Raw genomic sequence first — 15,894 nt, forward strand, 5'->3', positions numbered from 1 at the left:
GAGATCAATTCGAACCTTCGGGAGGAAGGATTTCAAGGGGTTTGGGCTGGATGTTTAGTTCTGACCCTATGCCCCATTTATGCAAACTAAGGGGGCATCTGCTTATTTTTCTTATGTTCAGGACACCCTTTTTCCTAGAAATTCTTGCCTCTCTGATTGTTTTCATGTCTGTTTCTCTTTCCCCTTCCTGACTCCATATAATCTGGGCTTGCTTTTGCTGTGCTTCCAAGATTGTAAACTCAGCTTAGCTTCATGCATGACTTTGGAATGGGCATTAAGCTCCCAGGGCTCCCCTATAATTAATGTTCATAATTAGTGTAAATACGCTGCAGAGATTTGCAGCACAATATGCCACATGTGGACCTAATTGGGACCAAAGGACTAGTAGCCCCAATTCTGAAGCCTTTAGGATAAGGGAATTAGAGGCATCTAAAAGGTTCTAAGGGAGCTAATAAGGCACAGAGAATTAGGTAATTAATGGATCTAATGCTGTCCTGGAAAATGTTGTAAAAGGCTTCTCACCAGCCCTCCTCCTCTGAAGGCAAATTTCTTAATGTGAGATGATTCTTCATTCCTTTCCAGTTTGTGGGGGTTTCCCTCTGGGGGGACATCTAGGGAGAGTATAGCTTTGGTTTGCATTTCCTTATGCCTGTGGTCTTGGAAGACAATTAAAACTTTAGCAGCAAGGTGCCATGGAGTGGAATATCGAAGCAATTACCTGGATAGTCCAAGGAAGAAGGAAATCTTTATTTCTTGGCTTAGATTATGCTGCATGGCTTTATTTTTGTGAATCAGTCTGTAAGGTAACCATGCAGAGGGTAGAAGGCACATAACAGGAATTCATTAAATATTTGCTGGATAGTTGACTCCTTAAAGTATCAATTAATATTAATAATTTTTTTAAAGATTTTATTTATTTATTTGAAAGAGAGAGAGAGAGCTAGAGAGAGCATGAGAGGGGAGAGGGTCAAAGGAAGAAGCAGACTCCCCAGTGAGCAGGGAGCCCGATGCAGGACTCAATCCTGGGACTCGGGGATCATGACCTAAGCCGAAGGCAGCGGCTTAACAAACTGAGCCGCCCAGGCGCCCTAATATTAATAGTTCTTAATAATTCTAGTTTGCACCTAAATTTCATCTCTTGGCTTGGTGAGTTTATGAACAGAGATAGGAAAGCCAAGTTCCATTCCCCAAATGGGTCTTAGCTTACCCAGAACTTGGCTTTTACTAGATGGTTTCTTGTAAAACTTTGTGGTTTTGTTGTTGCTGTTGTTGTTTGTTTGTTTGTTTTAATGACTTAGTAGACAATGTTGCACCTTTACTCTTTTCTTAATCTGAGCAGTTTAAACCTGATACCACAATGGCCTTTGATTTGGTGTGGGCCGTGGGGGTGGGCAGGGAATCAGGCCACTAGTTCGCTTCTCTGTAGATGAATTAGTGAGTTGATTGATTGCTGTTCTCGTTTATCTAACTGCTTCGTGAAGGACTGCTTCCAAACCCTTTCTGCTTGGGAGCAGGACATTGGCTTTCATGTTCTAGACCTTCTGTATTTCTTGACATTGGTGACTCTGAAGTATATTTATTATCACAAGTCCCTATGTCTTAACTCAATAACTTCAACAACCTGGAAGCTTGAGATTTCCAAACCAAGAATAAGACATAGGAAAGAAAAAGAATGAAGGTGATGGACACAGAAGTGTCTGGATTTTGAGATTTTTTTTAAAAAAATTTTTTATTGTTCATGGGAAAAAGTGACAAAGCTTCAGAAATCAGAAGCTTGAGCTTATTTACTTTGTGGTTTTGCATTGTTCCCTTAGCTACACTGTGCCTTGTTTTGCCCATCTGGAAAAAGAATGATTATATAACTCACAGGATATTAGTGAGAATCATGTGAAATGCATGTGAAAGATTTTAAAAATTACTAAACCACTTACAAATATGAGGCCAGAAATATCTGTGATTTGAGGAAATCTTGATTTTCACACTGTGGAGATATCCCAGTGCCAGAGACTTAGAAAATTAATTCCATCGAAGAACTTGGCATGGCAACATCCATGCCCTAATTTACGGAGAAACCAAAAAGAAAGACGGTAGCATCCGATGTGAGAATGAATTCTGGACCAGGTGACCTCCTGGGACCTTGTTCTGGATTAGCCAGAAGTGTAGCTAGCAACAAAATCATACAACAAGCCTTTTACAAAAGCAATAAACTATATTACGTAACAGATAAAGGATCATCTCCTCTCCCGTTTTTCCCTAATACCACCCGCCAGAGCACTGCCTGGGCTAACAGAGCCTAGGCCTGCAAACGCCCCTCACGCCACGGCACAGTTATAGACTGCTAGATTCAAGATGGCTCTTGGTCGAGGACCATTCGCTGTACATCCAGCCTAAATCTCCAGCCCCCTCCCCCCCCCTGATGTTTGCAAGGTTCCCTGCAGTACTAGAAAGAGCTGATGGGCTTGAAAAGAATTCACTGTAAGATATAAGCTCTGCTTCCTACAAGCTGTGAGGCCTTAAACAAATCACTTCACCTTTCTGAATCCTAAATTTCTCTAAACTTTTCTCTACATGTGGAAAATAAAACCTCCCTTATGGGTTTGCTGTGAGATACTTAGATCATTGTGAGGGATTTAATAAACATGGGCTTCCTTCACAGTTCTCTCCCCTGTTTGTAGGCTGAGGAGAGCCAGGTGAGTCAGCCCTTGGCACAGCTATTCTGTCTTCCCATTTCCCTCCCTTTCCCCTCTGGATGACAGAAATAGACACCCAAAGCCAATGCTCCCCAGTTATCCCACCACCTCAGCCCTTGTGATTTTGTTCTCACTGATCACGAGGCAGAACAATCACAGGACCCAATACTGTCTGAGAGCTCAGTATCAGTACAAAGATACTCTGTCCCAAGCCCAACAAGCCTTAAAAGAAAGAGAGAGAGTGAGGGAGAATGAGAGAGAATGCACAAAGAGGCCTACTTTGAATTTGTTTAGAAGGAATTCAAGCAAAGAGAAGCTGTGAAGGAAATCCTAATTACAGAGAACCTAAGAGCAGTGGGAGAGGCAGACAGAGAAAAATTGAGCTCATTATCTGTTGTAGTTGATCAAGTGTGTAGTAGATAGCCACCAAACTGCCACTGGGTGTTAGGTACAAAGATGGAAGGTGCTCGGTCTCATCCCTTTCCGTCCAGTAGTGTGTTCCATGTAAGGAACCTCTGTCCAAGATGGTAACTCCCCGATGCTGGGGCTCTGGAGCACTTGAGAGGTGGCTGGTGTGGCCGAAGAACAATGCCTAATTTCATTTTATTTATGGTAATTTAAACGTAAATAGCCAGATGAAGCTAGCGGTTGCAGTATGGATAATCTGTTGTTGTTACTATGAATAGGAATCTGCTGTTATTAAAGATGTGGATCCCTGAGTGCTGGGAGAGGTAACGGAAGATGGTTTTAATCTGCGTGCTCTCGCTTCTGGCACTAGCGGAGTCCCCAAAGCACTTGCCTTTACCTAACTGGAGTGTGGAGGGGGTGGGGGGAATGTGGAGACGTATTTGATGTTTCCAAATCCAGCCAAATGGATAATACACCCAACAGACCTCCATTTGTAAGTGCCTCTCAAGGGCACTGGCTAGGTTTCCTTCAGACGCGGTGGATCCGCCTCAGTCTTAAGGACGACCGCCTAGAGGGTGTCTGCCTGTTGTCACTTGAGAAGCAGGCATAGGGAACATTCCTGCTGAAGTGGTGGTGAAAACAATCCATAAGCCTGCTGCTGATCCATCACCGTCTGCGTCCTTTGTAAGAGGATTTTTTGTACAGAGACAATCCTTCAAAGTCTTTTTTTTTTTTATGGTCTTCGAGGCCCATCAACAGCCATTTATCTCTGAGCCTATCATTTCCAGAGCCCAAGAAAAAAAGAGTTCAGAATTAAAGTAAGATTTTGAAGACAACCAAGAGAATGAATTGAGTACATACTTTATGCTTGCAGTGTTGTTAGTTACAGCGTGGCACATCCTACACCAAGGTTATATAGCCTAAAGGACGAGACACCTACATTGAGGCAAATAAAATAAACACAGAGAGCACATAAGGCAGCTTTTGTAAATGCCATCCAGTGATGCCTTCTTCAGTTCTGTGCCTAGATTTTTCCCCTTGGTTTCTGTCCTCGCAGGTTCTGACCATCTACCATTAAGTAAGGCAGAGACTTTGAGAACCTCTTCTCCACCCCTAGGTTGGGTCTATAACGAGTCTTATTCCCCTGGATCCTACATCGAGGATGCTTGGCATCTGCTTGGAAACAGCCCTCGATGCTGGGGTTCCCCCAACTCCAGCGGCATTGGCTTCTTCTGCACAAATTCCAGTACTCTAGTTTTCTCTAAGAATCCCAAATTATTTGGCCAACCATCACACATCTCCCTCAGTTCTTGTCCGTCTTCTCCCCTGGTAGAGTGAACTTTTTTTTTTGTCTTTTTTTTTTCCTGCCAGCTGAAAGCTGGGATTTTTCTCCAAACCACAGCCACCAGGTTTCCCCACGTCCGGTGTTGCAGCAGCTAAAATAAAGCCCCTCCCCCACTCCTCCCACACTACTGCCCCGCCCCCCCCACTCGTGCAGACAATTGGCTCCTTACCCACGGAGGGCTTCTTCCACCTCCCCCAGCTCTTGTCACCCCAATCTTAACCTTCCCTGAAGCAAATGACTAACCCTAACACTATTTCCGGGATTCTGGGAGCCCACTTCAGGTTGGGCAAAAGCTTGACATTTGGTGGTTTGATACATTTTGCAGTTGGCTACAGAAAGTCCCAGTGCCTGAGCCCAGGGACTGCCCAAAGCTGAATACTTCAGCACTTAGTCTGTGACATTGAATCGCTAAAGGTCACCAGCAGAGACAAAATGAATCATCCCTTGTGCCTTTAAGACATACTTTCCAGCTCATTATGATAAGATGTCTGTTAAATTTTTTGTCCCCCTCCATAGAGATTAAGCCTCATGTGTGTTATCTGCACTAATGAACCACTTGCTCTTGTATCTTTTTTTCTAGATGGTTTGTCACCGGGGCTGTCCTGTCTTATAAAGCCCCAGTGACAGTGAGCTGTTGACAGAGTATTAGAAAGAGCTCAGATCTTTAAAGCCAGGGATGTGACAGAGAATTTTTTGCAGTTTCCCAATCTCCACAGTCTCTGTGCTCTAACACGATTCCATTAAATCATAAAGATTAGAGTTTGTCAAGCCCTTAGCATCTTTCCTCTGATTTGCAAAAACGAGTGGGGGATTTGTTATTAATTCTTGTTGTTGCAGCTACAGAGCAGGGCACCATTAACCATAGCTAAGCCATTAACCTGATTGGTATTAATCAGAAGTGTCCCGTGAGTCATATTGGTTGGAGAGGCCTGGATGTTTTTCAGTAAAGGGGCTTTGTGGAATCAAATGAGAATTGATTGATGATCCCAGAGTACATGTATCCAGCTAAAGAACCAGCCACATTCTGGGCATCTCACTTCAATGAAGGCGTTGTCCTCTCTGCATGCAAAAAAGGCAAGGTGGTTTAACCGACCCATCACAAAGACAGTCTGTGCTCTGAGTTATTCCTCTACTGTGGGACGGGATAGATGGAGAGAGCCTGAGAGAGAGAGAGAGAGAAATTAACTGGCCCACAGAAGGTAAATAAGTGATAACTTTGGCATTTTGTGCACTTGAAAGGGGTCCTTTTGGGGGACTTTGACCCAGAGATGTTACTAAGCCCTCACCTTTGCAGAGTTACTTCCAATGGCTCCCCAGACTGCATGGCTCACGTGTTGGAGCAAGGGGTCTAGGAGCATAGTCTCCAGCCAAGGCACAGAAAGGAAGTCAAGGAGTCCACTAGAGGATTAAGTCCAAGTCCATGAACTCCATGCTCTAGTTCACTGAGCTAACCAGACACAGATGCTCTGAACAGCTGAATGAACGGTCTATAGAAAAAGCCAAAACAAAAAAGAATTCCTTACAGTTTTCAAATTCTATTATTTCCCAGGCAATCTTCTTAAACATCTTTGCTGAATGGTGGTCCTGAAAAACTACTGTCATGTTTAGGCCATCAAAAGAACTTAGATATTTGGTGGGTGCCTGGGTGGCTCAGTTGGTCAAGCTTCTGCCTTCAGCTCAGGTCATGATCTCAGGGTCTTAGGATTGAACCCCACATCCGGCTCCCTGCTCTGCCCCTCCCCCACCACCACCCATGCTCTCTCTCTCTCTCTCTCTCTCTTTCTCTCTCACTTTCTGTCTCTCAAATAAATGAATAAAATCTTAAAAAAAAAAAAAGAACTTAGATATTTGGGCAACTACCCAGATTATTAAGTAGCATTTACATTGAATACCATAAGGGATAGTTTCAGTTGGGAAAAAAATGGAATTATGTTAGGCAAGAGTTCCCTAGTAACTTAATCCCAACTAATTTGTTGCTCTCCACACTGCCCAAATATAGACGGTAAAAAATCCAGAGGGAACCAAAGCAAAATACGGTTCTAAGACCTCCTCTGGCTGTGACTTCCTACAGTCAATTCTCCCTCAGTGAACTGTACAAGACAGAGTTTAGGGTTTTTTTCTGGTTGGATACATCCTGTTTTAAAGAAAGGACTTGGGGAAACTTATGGAAATACATCATATCATATATGGAAATATATACACCAATAGTACAGTGTGAAAATGTAAATACGTGTGGAATTTCAGTAGAGTAACAAACAAGCATAAGAAAATAAAATAAAATCAGGAATAGAATTAGGTTGCGTAATAGAAACCAGGAGGTCCTGCAGAGTTGCCAAAGGTGTTTTAAAAATTTGGTTGTTCAATTGAATTAAGAATCACAATTTTCATAAAAGACAAATATTCATTCCCCAGAAACTGCATAGGGGTTCCTGATACAAAGACTTCAAATAAAAAGTGTGCCAAGGTTTCTACTAAAGGGAATGAGCATCTTATGGTAGAGCAGATAAGGTCTTTACCCGTGACATCCCTAGGAGGATGTAATAATGAACGCTTTGTGGCTATTGCTTTTAGTGTTGATGATACAGATCATATAACACTGATTGTTCATTCCACTTAGTGACATGTAACATGTACTACTTGGATTGTAGATTAAGGTTTCTTGTGCTGAGGTCTTGACCTTTTATCTAAATTCTGTCTCTCTTTAGAGCAAAGGTTAAATGATCTCTCTTTACATTACCTGAAACATATAGCACAGACCACTGAACACAAGAGGTTTCTTAAAAATGTTAGATTAATCAAGTTATCGACCAACGAACAAAGATATGAGACATCTATCATATTGTCTGTTCAATACCTCCTTCTTTTTTATTCAACACCTTCTAATTCAATGCCACAGTCTCTTATTCACATGATTTCAATGGGTGGGGGCAGCCATGTTCAAGCATTGAGACCCCAAACCCTTAACCGAATACAGTGATTTGGGGGAGGGCACTAATCTCAGCTGCACATACCAAAATCTTTACCTTTGGGAATTCAGAACTGAGACTAAGCTAGTCTAATTAGTCTGAGTTAACTCTTCAATAATGAGTCATAATATTGGACACTCTTGATATTACTGAGGAGATTTTATGTTCTGAAGATACGTAAACCGGTCAATTCTGTGGGAACTAGAGAGAAGAAAGACTCACAAATGTAGGAAAAATGAAAAAATGAGAGGCAGAGAGAGAAAACCTTGGCCATTTATACTCGATGCTTCATTCTCTGAATAAAATCCCTTGGTTCCTTTAGATATATGTGTATCCATATGATAAATATCATGTTTTTGTTTTCAGCTCATTTAATGGGTGTCTGCTATTCTCAGCCAGAAGTGTTAACTAATACAGCAAATCATAATATTCTAATTTGCCAATGATATTTGTTCGCTCATTCAAATAAATATTTATTGAGCACATACTATGTGCCAGGCAATATTCTAAGAGTTTGAGGGGCATCATCGAACAAAACAAAGATTCCTGCCCTGTTGTATGGCAGACGACCCCTCCATATGCTTTTCCCAAAGAAATGGGTGATGTTTATTGAGAAGATAGTATCCAGGTGTATTAGTATAGTTGTTTTCAAACACTAGAATGCTAAACAAATGAAAAAGAGACTTGACCTAAAAGGATCATTGAGGGACAAACTACCAAAACTTCTTGAGTTTGATAGAAAGAACATTCAAAGTTGTCTAAAATAGTGCTTTTCTAACTTTAATATGCATAATAACCACTTGTAGAGCTTGTTAAAACACAGCCTGACCTACTCCCTGAGATTCTCATTCAACAGATCTGACTGGGGAGGAGGGAGCAGGTGGAGGTGGTGAAGAATTTGCATCTCTAACAATATCCTAGGTGACGGCAGATGTTACAGACCCACTCACCAAGTATCAGTGCTCTACAGAATGCATGAACGTGGCTTCACAGGTAAATTCTTCCAAATGTTTAAAGAATTAATACCAGTCCTTCACAAGTGCTTCCAAAAAATAAAAGAAGAATGGATTTCCAAATGTCTATCAGTGATGACTGGCTAAAGAAAGTGCAGTATTCCCATACTATGAAATATTATTCAACCTTGAAAAGGAATGAAGTAATGACACCTGCTACAACATGGAAGAACCTTGAAAACATGATACTAAGTGGAAGGAGTCAGTCACAAAAGGCCACATATTATAATTCCACTTATATGAAATGTCCAGAATAAGCAAATCTGTAGAGACAGAAAACAGATTAGTCAGAGTAGGGGAAGAGTGAGGGATGGGAAGATACAGCTAATGGGTTTCTTTTGGAGGGACGAAAATGTCCTGAAATTAGATAGTCCACATGGTTGGGTAACTCCTTACAATACTAAAACCCACGAAATCATATACTTCTGAAGAGTATGTGAGTCATATCTCAATAAAGTTATTATTAAAATCTAAAAAATGGATTGCATGAGCCACCTTGGGATTGACAATGGACTGGCATGTCCAGCAAACTAGCAGTTACTGCAGTGGCCTAAACCTAATGGGAGAATCCTTGGGATGGATGTTGAAGAAAGAAAATATAACCTAGAATCTTACCTTCTCAAATCCCTTTAATTCTGAATAAATAGATCACTAAAAAAGATTGTGCTGTTAAGATTATACTTCTGTTACAGTATTACAGACAACTAACATATATCATGTGTCTATCTCATGATTTCTTTGGATGATAAAAAATAACATTTTCCTACTCTTCCTTATAAGCAATTCACGACCTCCCTAATATGTACAAGATAAAAACAGAAATAATGCTTTTATGTGGATCCTGGTGAATTAGACTTCTAATATAGCACATTAACGTCCATGCCTCACATATACGTAGAAAGGAATCATAGGAACATAGCACGTTGGCACTTTGATGGGCTAAGAAGGAAATCCTGTATCACAGAGAAGTACCCATGCGAAGAAAATAGCACAGTCACTGGTTAAAATTACAGGCTCTGGAGTCAGACTCCCTGCATATGAAACCTGGCTCTGCCACTTACTTGCTGTGTGATCTTTTCAATTTTGTTATCCTATTAGCTCCTCAATTGTCTCATCTGCAAAATGGAATTAACAATTACACCTACCTACAATTTAGGCTTGTGATGATGATTCAATGACTTATTATTTGTAAAGCACGGGGAGGAGATGCCTCACACAGAGTACGCACCAGATGAGGGTTTGTAGTTAATCCCTGGGAGTCCAATTTGGATAATTTTTCCATAACAAGGTCTATTTGGGAAGTCAATGCTCTCACAAATTGGGTGACCCTTCGACATTGTCCCCCTTTCTTGGATGATTTCTATTTCGTTAATCCTGGTAGAAAAACTCTTAATTAGGCTAGTCTCTATTTAAGACTTAACAGAAAAGTGGAACTCCAAAATTGATCTTGATACATAGGAAAATAATCATTGGTGCACTGATTTCCATATAAAATATACTTAACACTGTATTCTATCTCTTAAAGAGCCATTAAGGAATATGAAGGATTTGTCTTTTCTCTGATATAACTTCAAAAATTTTTCTCACCATAAAAATATGGCTTAAGGTTTATGTGTACTAAACTCTAATTCATTTAATCTTCAAATAGGCACTATAATCTCCATTTTACAGAGGAGAAAGCCTAGGTTCAGGGGATTGAAGTGACTCCTGTGAGGCTACACAGCTAGCAAAGGGATAGAGACAGGATTTAAATCCAGGGCAGTAGGACTTTAATATGAATGCTCTTTGCATTCTCCTACATTCCTACTGCACCTATAGTGACCTATCATACAGACATTTCTGCCTTTTTAATTTTTATTTGTATTTTGTTCATTGCTGCCTTTTAATTGTATTTATTTTTTTATATTTTCATGTCATACAAATTCTTGGTGCTGAGTTCCCTAAAATGTAAAATAGTTCATTGATTTGCCTCCTCCAAGCTACAGAAAGAAAAAAAACAGAACAAAACAAAAACATGATAGAGAGGCCTCAAAGTCCTGCTCTAAACTTGCTACCCTCCTGTGCCAGGCAGAGAGAGAAGAGATACAGTGATTCCCAGGGTTGTCTTCTGAAGCTTTTGCAAACCAACCGGCAAGAGTCCCTGCCTCAAAGTTCACTTCTCTTGACTGCTTTTGGGAACCAGCTGGATCCTTGTCAAGCCTGAGTGATTGACCCCAGGTCATTCATTTGCCTCTTTTCAAGGATGCCAGGGCCCTCTTGCCTTATCCAGAGACATTAAAGAAGGCTGCTTGACTTTGGACATCAAATTGATTTCATGCCAAGATCTCAGTCAACCACGGGTGACAACCATTGACGTGTCAAAGCCTTACAAGAAAAATAAACATGTCTGATGCAAAGAGTCCTTTGTTTTTGATGCCAGGTTGAATTATGCACCTTCTCTCAGATCTGACACTGCTGTGACTGTTTGCTGGGAGGCAGAATGGAGACATGTAGGGTCTCAAATTGGAATGTCAGGGAAGGGCAAAGGACAGCTGATTCAAAGGTCGCTGCAAATTTAGGGCTGGAGGAGAACCCTCGTTCTCTCTGTATCCCTCCTCTTCCTTTGCCAATTCAACCCTATAGAACCCAACTCATCATTTTCTGGCTCCTGGTTCTGAATACTGAAGTCACTTACTTGTCTGTTCTCCCCAGAGAGCAAGGCTGCTATTTAGAAAGGGTTTAAAACCACTGCAATATTCCTCTTTTCAGCCGTGTCTGCTCAAGGTGACATATGTCTTAGAACAAGCATTCCTAGTAGGCATCCCAGTTGTTTGGGCTTGGCTAAAGTTGGGGGCGGCCCCGCAGTAGAGGCTTGGTGGCTATTTCTTCTCCTTCCTAGCCTGAGGGATGCATAATCACTCCTCTGATGTTTCCTAGCTTCCTGGTTTCCTTGAAATCTTTTCATCCAGCTGTGTTTGCTCTTTTTGTATTCTGTCTGAAGAAGACTGAGAATTTGCATAATTAAGAATGACCTGAGCAATCTCTGCTAATGCCTCCACTAAAACCTCTGACTATCCCTGTTAACTAATTACATCTATCATTGTGTCAGACAGGTAAAAGACTCCTTCAGTCTGTTGAGACAACATTATTCACCTGGGATTATCAAAGGTTTCAATTCTGGCCATTAGCTGAAATTGCTTGGGTCATTCATTATGGCAAATTCTGCATCCTTTCCAGACAGAGCAAAGTAAATGCAGAATCAGGAATAGATTAAATACCCATGCATCAGGAGCCTAATTCAGAATCTCAGCCCCTTCTTTTCCTTAGAGCTGAACGATGAAAAAATGAACAAAAAAACTTTGTTGTCCTCTCCTTAAAGCACCAAATATGAGAGTTTTTGCTTCAAAAAGTTGGAAAGGATCATCATTTCCCCAACTTTCTCAGCCTATTAAGTAAATGATTTAACAAAGTAATAAAGGAAAAAATCCTTACACTTGAAATTAAATCCCAGAGTGGGCTGACATCCCAACTCCCCATTCTCAGGTTCTCAGCTTCCCTCATTAACTATGCATTGCAGATAGGATCTTGAATCACTATGGGAACAGGGACAGGTGGGGCACAGGTGGTCTTCCAGTTAAAATTACTCCTCTTGAACTGAAAACAACAAGGGGAGACAGATTAAAGGGTCAACCTAGACATGAACAAGGAGTGGGAGAAATATCTGTGGAGGACTTGAAATGGAAGTACAGTTGTTGTTGGGTTGAGTAGTTGCAGCAAAACCAGGCAGTGTAGGGGCACCTGGGTGGCTCAGTTGGTTAAGCGTCTGCCTTCAGCTCAGGTCATGATCTCAAGGTCCTGGGATGGAGTCCCACATCAGGCTCTGTGCTCAGTGGGAGTCTGCTTATCTCTCTCCCTCCCCCCCCACTCTCTCAAATAAATACATGAAATTTTTTTAAAAATCAGGGACTGTATTCATTTCTTTCTATGTGTGCCTTTCATTTACTGGGCACATGATTTCATCTGTCCTGTCCTCACACAGAATTCAGCATTTTTGTCAGCAGTCAATGAAAATATTTTGATAATGATTTAGAGTCCATTAGGTATAAAAACTATTATGAGCTTGGTAAAAGATGTCAAGTAATACACCAAAATAGAAGTAGTTTATGTTCATGTTGGAAAAACAAGTCATAGAACAATATAGATAACTAGCAATGAAAGTTACCTAACAGTATTGTTTATTAATTGTGTGAGAGTATGACTTCTTGAAAGAAAACTCTACATGCAATCATAATGTCCAATTTATATTTTTTAGACACATTTTCATGTAATGCACATGGGTACCACACTCATTAAATGTGTGCTTGCCTTGCAGAAAGAGTGAGCTGAGAGATCATAAACCAGATCATTAGAGAACCCAAAACATTTGTTAGTGGAAACATCTCTATAAGTGACTAAAATCTATTTTTTCTTCAGTTTTTGGAAATCTGAGATGAGGTCTATTTTTTTCCTGTTGTTCAAAGAAGTTTCTAGTCAAAAGGGGAAAAGAAGATGGAAATTTGAGGTGAATAGTGTGCTTCCTTGTAGTCATTCATTAACAAATATGTATTTGTTATGAATTCCCATTCATAATAGAAATTTGAATTCTGATTACGTATCAAGTGGTAAACAACATCCTAGGGATGTATCAGTGAACAAAACAAACAACAGTCTCTACTTTTATGGAACTTATTTTTCATTGTGGTGAGACAGATATCAAACATTAAACATAATAAATATATGTTAAATATGATATATTAAATATATGTATATAAATATTAGAGGCTTCATTGAGATGATAACATTTGGTCAAAGGCTTGAATGAATGTGAGGACACAGACCACATGGATATCTGGAGGATGTTTTTGGCAGAGGCAATAACCAGGAGCAAAAGTCCTGAGGTATGAGTGAGTCTGATCTATTCAAGAATTGGCAAGTAGACTTTACAGTCAAAGATTGTGGGGGGAGGGGGAGCAGCTCCTGGGTGACTCAGTCAGCGAGGTGGCTGGCTCTTGGTTTGGGCTCAGGTCATGATCTTGGGGTGGTGGAATTGAGCCCTGTGTTAGGCTCCATGCTCAGTGGGGAATTGGCTTGAGGATTCTTTCTCTCTTTCCCTCTGCCTCTGGCCCTTCCCCTGCTTGCGTGCTCTCTCTCTCTCTCTCTCCAATAAATAAATAAATATTTAAAAAAGAAAAGAAGAAGGAGGAGAAGAATTGTAGTAAGACACAAAGTCAAGAGATAACTAGGGGAGTCAGACCATCTAAGTCCTTTTAAGCCATTGTAAGAATTTCAGCTTTTACTCTGAGCAAAATGAGAAGACATTGGTAAGTTTTGAGCAGAGGAGTAAAATGCATTAATTTTCACTGTTAAAGATGTACTCTGGCGCTCTTGCATGGGGGATAGAGGGAGGTAATAAGAAGAACAAGGAGATAACTATGGAGGGTGTGCTGTATTGCAGGTGAGGTATGACTCTGATTTGAATCAAGGTGGCAATATAACAAAGGGGAAAAATAGTTGGATCATGAAGTTGGATCACCTTTCTGAAGATGGTGTCAGCAAGATTTGCTTACAGGTTGAATAAAGAATAAGAAAGGGGCACCTGGGTGGCTCCGTCAGTTAAGCATTTGACTCTTGATTTTGGTCATGATCTCAGGGTCCTGAGATGGAGCTCCATGTCTAGCCTTGCCTTGGGCTCCTTGCTCAGTGGGGAGTCTGCTTTTCTCCCTCTTCCTCTCCCTCTGTCCCTCCACTTGCTCGCATGTACTGTGCTCTCTCTCTCTAAAATAAAGACAATGAGAGTCTATGGGCTACAGGAAACAAACTGGGGGTCTCAGGGGGGAGGGGGGATGGGTTAGCCCAGTGATGGGTACTAAGGAGGGCACGTATTGCATGGAGCACTGGGTGTTATACACAAACAATGAATCATGGAACACTACATCAAAAACTAATGATGTACTGTATGGTCACTAACATTAAAATAAAATAAAATAAAAATAAAATAAAATAAAATAAAAATTGTAAAATAAAATAAAAATTAAAAAGATTCTCTCTCTCCCTCTCCCTTCCCCCGCCCCACAAAAAAAAGAATAGGAGAAGAAGAGAGAAACCAATGATGACTCTAAAAGTTTTGTCTTGAGCAACATGAAGCATGGAGAGGTCATTAACTGAGGCAGGAAAAGCCCTCAGTAGAACTGATTTGGGGGGTAAATCAGAAGCTTGGCTTGGGAACTGTCCATGTGGCGATGTTATTTAAAGCCACCATACTAGATGAGATCACCAAAGGAAGTGAGGGTCCACAGAGAAGAGAAGAGCTCAAAGATTGAGGCTTTGGGCATTGCAAATTTAGGAGGTGATAGAAGAGAAAAGAACTCAGGGAAAGGAGACTAAGAATTGCAAGAAGTGTAGTGTTACAATAACCCAGTCAAGAACGTATTTGAAGCAGAAAAGAATGGGCATCTGTATAAAAGCTGTGCAGGTAAGATAAGGCCTGAGACATCGCCAGGAGTTTAGAAGCTGCAGGCAACCGGTGCGTGATGAGAGCAGTTCTGGTGAGGTGCTGGGATCAAAACCCGGGATAACCTAGAGCTGATGCAATAGAGTATGGGTGTTGTGGAATTAGAGATAGAAAGAACAGAAACTATTTTTTTTTAAGATTTATTTCTTTATTTGAGAGAGAGAGAGAGAAAGAGTGTGAGCCCATGGGGGGAGGGGCAGAAGGAGAGGGAGAGAGAGTCTCAAGCAGATTCAGCCCCTGCTGAATGCTGGGCTTGACTGGGGCTGGATCACAGGACCCCAAAGATCATGATTTGAGCCGAAACCAAGAGTTGGCCACTTAACCGACTGCATCATCCAGGTGCCCCCAGAAACCTTTTATTATAAAAGAAAAGATGGATAAAGAAACTCCACAAAAACAAATGTATGGCTTAATGAGTTGTTCTAAGGTGAACACCCTTTTAACCACAACCCACAGCAAGAAATACAACTTTGCCAGCCCCGCCCCCCAGAAGATTTTCCATGGGATTTCAGTCCCAATCCAACACCCATCATCCTGATTTTTGTAGTAATCACCTCCTTATGTTTCCTTATGGTTTTATCAGTCTGTGGGATAATTAAATAAATAAATATAAATATATCTGCCCCTGGTTCTCAGCAGAGAGCTCCTCAAGCCCCTGTAAATTCCTAATGATAAGAGCACTAGGAGCACCTTTGTTCTAATGAGGCAGCTATGGCAGGGCCCCTGGATGGCTTCTGGATGGCAGTCTGGTTACCAGAGAGACCAAGCCACCGTTAGAAGCTTGGGATTTTTAGTACCCATCCCCTACTTCCAGAGAGGCTGGCAATGGACTTAATAATTGGTTATGCCTACATGAGGAAGCCTCTATAAACATCCCAATACATGGACAGTCATGGGTACCTTACAACCCTTATTGAAAACAAAATTCCTTCAGCCTAAATTC

General features: G+C 41.1%; 1 long non-coding RNA gene across 1 annotated transcript in view; it reads right to left on the bottom strand.

Moving 5' to 3' along the window:
• Window positions 1-15,894, bottom strand: part of LOC116624944 — a 140,528-nt gene that overhangs the window by 40,226 nt on the left and 84,408 nt on the right. The gene's annotated exons all lie outside the window — the stretch shown is intronic.

Source organism: Phoca vitulina, unplaced genomic scaffold, assembly GCF_004348235.1.
Source record: "Phoca vitulina isolate PV1807 unplaced genomic scaffold, GSC_HSeal_1.0 scaffold71, whole genome shotgun sequence".
In the NCBI taxonomy this organism is placed as follows: Eukaryota; Metazoa; Chordata; class Mammalia; order Carnivora; family Phocidae; genus Phoca; species Phoca vitulina.